Source organism: Lolium rigidum, chromosome 3, assembly GCF_022539505.1.
Source record: "Lolium rigidum isolate FL_2022 chromosome 3, APGP_CSIRO_Lrig_0.1, whole genome shotgun sequence".
Lineage (NCBI taxonomy): Eukaryota > Viridiplantae > Streptophyta > Magnoliopsida > Poales > Poaceae > Lolium > Lolium rigidum.
The window spans coordinates 106,761,516-106,767,333 of record NC_061510.1 but is presented as its reverse complement, the minus strand read 5'-3'; the positions used below and the strand labels follow the sequence as shown (position 1 = coordinate 106,767,333).

General features: G+C 41.8%; 1 pseudogene; it reads right to left on the bottom strand.

Annotated features, from left to right (window-relative positions):
* Positions 1–758: 758 nt before the first annotated feature.
* Positions 759–2,816, bottom strand: LOC124695307 (annotated as a pseudogene).
* Between the last annotated feature and the right edge of the window lie 3,002 nt (positions 2,817–5,818).

Sequence of the window (5,818 nt, the reverse complement as noted above, 5' to 3'; positions counted from 1 at the left end):
CTTGTGAAAACGGCCGTTACTTTGAAACCACTTTTTAAACAAAATAAAATCTTTTATAAAACTAAAAATTGGCATACATGCCTATATGGCTATATTGCCATTTTAGGGTTCGGGGTTTTGAAACGAATTTGAATTTAAAATTTTCACTAAAATGAAATGATGACATGATGCAATGCATGCAATGCATGAAGTTTGAAATTTTAAAATTTGGGATGTTACATTTAGTGTATCCATTATTATACTATATGTCTACAATATTCAGGACAATGCCAGCAATATAATTCTCTTCAACATCTCAGATGATGAGTCCTAGCTTGCCAAATAAATTTTGACACAAGATATGGCTTAAATCATTTACATATATGTAAATTCTGGTTAACGAATTATTTATCAAACAACGAGAAGTTTACACGAGGTTGGAGGCATCTCGGTACATATATACGGATGTGTGGGTATTCCATATATCATGTAATATGTTGGGAATTCCTCGTATAGTATTTTCATCCGTATGAAAATTATGTGCTTATATTTAACTTTATCATAAACTTTGAAGAATGGAAAGAATCTTGTATGAATTTGCAATGCATGAAAATTTCACATAATATTTCCTTATCTTGTGTGTAGCTTTCGCTTCTTGTTGCAAATAGGGAAAATAACGAGTTATCAGATAAATAATGGGTGGAAGCGCCTGAAACGAACACAAACAAGTGATCTTATGCAGAAAAGAACTTTATTTTTCTTTTATTCCCAAGTTTGAACTAGTACGGGTCGGGGTCATACATGACGGTGCATTGCACTTTATTTCTCACCACTACACCAATCGGTCCATCCTCTATATAGTGATGGGCCGTATAATGGTGCCCGAATGGCGTAGTGCTGGTTTAATAGTATGGTGGGACTTGCACTTTGCACATTGCCGGTAGGGTCTTTAGCGCTAAAGCCCTTATTGCCTCTAACTGAGCTAGCTGTTGCGGCTGCAGTATACCCTGAATGTGAATGTATTGTTGTTGTTGTTGCTGGATGGACGAACCCTGACCGCATTGTTGTTGAGGATGGAATAAACCTTGAACAATCTGATGCAGCTTCTGAGGTTGCAAGAAAGCACCTTGCTTCTGTTGTTGTTGTTGTTGTTGTTGTTGTTGTTGTTGTTGTTGTTGTTGTTGTTGTTGTTGTTGTTGTTGTTGTTGTTGTTGTTGTTGTTGTTGTTGTTGTTGTTGTTGTTGTTGTTGTTGTTGTTGTTGTTGTTGTTGTTGTTGTTGTTGTTGTTGTTGTTGTTGTTGTTGTTGTTGTTGTTGTTGTTGTTGTTGTTGTTGTTGTTGTTGTTGTTGTTGTTGTTGTTGTTGTTGTTGTTGTTGTTGTTGTTGTTGTTGTTGTTGTTGTTGTTGTTGTTGTTGTTGTTGTTGTTGTTGTTGTTGTTGTTGTTGTTGTTGTTGTTGTTGTTGTTGTTGTTGTTGTTGTTGTTGTTGTTGTTGTTGTTGTTGTTGTTGTTGTTGTTGTTGTTGTTGTTGTTGTTGTTGTTGTTGTTGTTGTTGTTGTTGTTGTTGTTGTTGTTGTTGTTGTTGTTGTTGTTGTTGTTGTTGTTGTTGTTGTTGTTGTTGTTGTTGTTGTTGTTGTTGTTGTTGTTGTTGTTGTTGTTGTTGTTGTTGTTGTTGTTGTTGTTGTTGTTGTTGTTGTTGTTGTTGTTGTTGTTGTTGTTGTTGTTGTTGTTGTTGTAAGATTGCTTCCACAACACCATGGATTGCGAGTAGCACGGAATTCTCAGGGATCTGCGCTAGCTGTTGACAACATTGTTGTCGCATCACTTGGCAACTACTCTGCTGCAAGATCCACGACCGGAGGAACGTCACCATTGTCACTGGGTTGCACTATTGTAGGAGGAAATCCCTGCATGGGTTTAATTGTTGTAATTGCGGAAATGATTGTTGTTGCACAGGAAATGGTTGTTGTTGCCCGAGAAATTGCTGATGTTGCCCGGGAAATTGCAGTTCTTTCCCGGGAATCTGTTGTTGGTCAGGAAATGGTTGTAATTGCCCGGGAATTAGTTGTTGTTTCCCGGGAAATGGAAATTGTTGACCTGGAATTTGTTGTTGTTGGTCAGGAAATGGTTGTTGTTGTCCAGGAAACAGTTGTATCTTCCCGGGATAATGCAGTTGTTGCCCTGGAATTTGTTGTTGTTGGTCGGGAAGTGGTTGTTGTTGTTGTCCAGGAAATAACTGTTGTTGGCCGGGAAATGGTTGTTGTTGCCCGGGAATATGTTGTTGTTGGTCGGGAAATGGTTGTAATTGCCCAGGAATTAGTTGTTGTTTCCCGAGAAATGGTTGTTGCTGCCCGGGAAATGGAAATTGTTGCCCGGGATTCTGCTGTTGTTGGTCGGGAAATGGTTGTTGTTGCCCGGGAATTAGTTGTTGTTGCCTAGGAAATGGAAGTTGTTGGCCGGGAAATGGCTGTTGTTGGTAAGGAAATGGTTGATGGTGCCCGGGAAAAGTCTGTTGTATCCAAGGAAATGGAAATTGTTGGCCGGGAAATGGTTGTTGTTGGTCGGGAAATGGCTGTTGTTGCCCTGGAATTAGCTGTTGTATCTCAGGAAATGGAAGTTGTTGCCCAGGAACTTGCTTTTGTTGGTCGGGAAATGGTTGTTGTTGCTCAGGAAATGGTTGTTGTTGCCCGGGAAAGGGTTTTTGTTGCCCAGGAAATGGATATTGCTGCCAAGGAAATGGTTGTAGAGGTTGATATTGTCAACTATGTTGAAATTGCTCATTGGCGGTGGCAATGGTTACCGCCATGGCAAGGAGGGTAAAGATGAGGAAGGTCTTCATGGTGGATTTCTGTTTACTAGTGCTTGTGAGGCTTTGATGTTTGTGTTGTAGTTGATGGAATATGATCATCCTAGTGCATGCCTATTTATAGCTACCATGGCATGGTTTATTTTCATCTTTGCATAAGCTTTCTCTAAAAGTGCTTGGACTCTTTTTGAACTGATCATTTGGTATGTTGTGTTAGGTGACACTACTTACAACATTTAATTTTGGATTAATCATGAAAGTTGTTAGGTCCTTTCATATCATTCGATTCTTAGATAGGCTTCATAATAGGTAATGACTCATGTTCTTAACTTTACATGTCAACTATTATCTAGATTGCGTTGTTTTCCTGAAATAAATTTCTATAGATCTACAAGATTTCAGGTAGAAACAAGATAGCTATGACCTATTGACGAGGGATCACCTCGCCAATGCCTACGTATTGTTGACTTGGGTTTCGGGAGAGAGCGACGATGGAGATTCCGGGAGCGAGATTAGGCACACGACGTACCCAGCTTCGGGTCCCCCTCGGTGGAGGATCCCTACGTGCTGCTAGCAATCTAGTATATGATCATAAATATGTTTACAGGGTGCCGCCGTAGGCGGAGCTATGCTGTCTATTGATACGTCTCCAACGTATCGATAATTTCTTATGTTCCATGCTTGTTTTATGAAAATACCTACATGTTTTGTTCACACTTTATGATGATTTTATGCGTTTTCCGGAACTAACCTATTGACGAGATGCCGAAGGGCCGCTTGTTGTTTTCGTCTGTTTTTGGTTCCGAAATCCTAGTAAGGAAATATTCTCGGAATCGGACGAAATCAACGCCCAAGCATCTTAGAATCACACGAAGCTTCCGTAACACCCGAGAGCCACCGGAGGGGGGCCACGTGGGCCACCGTGATGATAGGGCGGCACGGCCGGGGCTCGGGCCGCGCCCCCTGTTGTGTCATCGCCCGTCGGCCCTCCGACTCCGCCTCTTTGCCTATTTAAAGGTCCCCGACCTAAAACTTCGATACGGAAAAGCCACGGTACGAGAAACCTTCCGCAGCCGCCGCCATCGCGAAGCCAAGATCTGGGGACAGGAGTCTCTGTTCCGGCACGCCGCCGGACGGGGAAGTGCCCCGGAAGGCATCTCCATCGACACCACCGCCATCTTCATCAACGCCGTTGTCTCCCATGAGGAGGGAGTAGTTCTCCATCGAGGCTAAGGGCTGCACTGCAGTAGCTATGTGGTTAATCTCTCTCCTATGTACTTCAATACAATGATCTCAAGAGCTGCCTTACATGATTGAGATTCATATGAGTTTTGTATCACTATTAGTCTATGTGCTACTCTTGTGATGTTATTAAAGTAGTCTATTCCTCCTTCACGGTGTAATGGTGACAATGTGTGCATCGTGTAGTACTTGGCGTAGGCTATGATCATAATCTCTTGTAGGTTATGGAGTTAATTATTACTATGATAGTATTGATGTGATTTATTCCCCTTCGTAGTGTGATGGTGACAAGTGTGCATGCTATGTTAGTACTCGGTTTAAATTGCAAAGATCTATTATGCTCTAAAGGTTACTTAAATATGAATGTCGAATGTTTTGGAGCTTGTTAACTCCGGCATTGAGGTGCTCTTGTAGCCCTACACAACGAATGGTGTTCATTATCAAACAAGAGTATATGTAGCACAAAGGAAGAGAACTTATTTATTATGTGATCAATGTTGAGAGTGTCCACTAGTGAAAGTATGATCCCTAGGCCTTGTTTCCAAATACCGCAATCATCGGTTGTTTATTGCTTCTATCGCATCTTTACTTCCCGTAATATTACTACCATCAACCGCACGCCACTAAGCTACTTTTACGCGCGTGTACTCACTGCTCATATTCATTCATACCACTTGTATTTCACTATCTCTTCGCCGAACTAGTGCACCTATACATCTCGACAAGTGTATTAGGTGTGTTGGGGACACAAGAGACTTCTTGTATCGTAATTGCGGGGTTGCTTGAGAGGGATATCTTTGTCCTCTTCCTCCCCGAGTTCGATAAACCTTGGGTGATCCACTTAAGGAAACTTGTTGCTGTTCTACAAACCTCTCGCTCTTGGAGGCCCAACACTCGTCTACAAGAATAGAAGCACCCGTAGACATCAAGAACTTTTACTGGCAGCCGTTGCCGGGAGGAAAGGTAAAAGACATTCATACTCCGGTCCCGGGTAAAGTACTTTTCTCGTTGCCGTTGTGTGTGTGCGGCGCAACACCGTGTGACCCGGCGCCACCGTGAACCCGCACAACACAACCAGCATTTTGCCCCAACGAAACAAAGTGAGGTTGTCAATCTCACCGGCTTGGCTGTAACAAAGGATTAACCGTATTGTGTGGAAGATGATTGTTTGCAGAGAAAATAGTAAAACAAGTATATGTAGCAGATTTGTATTTCAAGCATAAAGAATGGACCGGGTCCACAAGCTCACTAGAGGTGTCTCTCCCATAAGATAAAAGCATGTTGGGTGAACAAATTACAGTCGGGCAATTGACAAATAGAGAGGGCATAACAATGCACATACATGACATGATAAGTATAGTGAGATTTAATTGGGCATTACGACAAAGTACATAGACCGCCATCCAACCGCATCTATGCCTAAAAAGTCCACCTTCAGGTTATCATCCGAACCCCTCCAAGCATTAAGTTGCTAAGCAACAGTACAATTGCATTAAGTATGGTGCGTAATGTAATCAACAACTACATCCTCTGACATAGCACCAATGTTTTATCCCTAGTGGCAACAAAGACAACACAACCTTAGAACTTTCGTCACTCGTCCTGTGTGTCAATGTGCATGAACCCACTATCGAGCATAAATACTCCCTCTTGAGTTAAGAGTAAAAACTTGGCCATGAGCCTCTACTAGTAACTAGAGAGCATGCAAGATCATAAACAACACATATGTAATAACTTGATAATTAACATGACATGGTATTCTCATCCATCTGGATCCCGACAAACACAACATA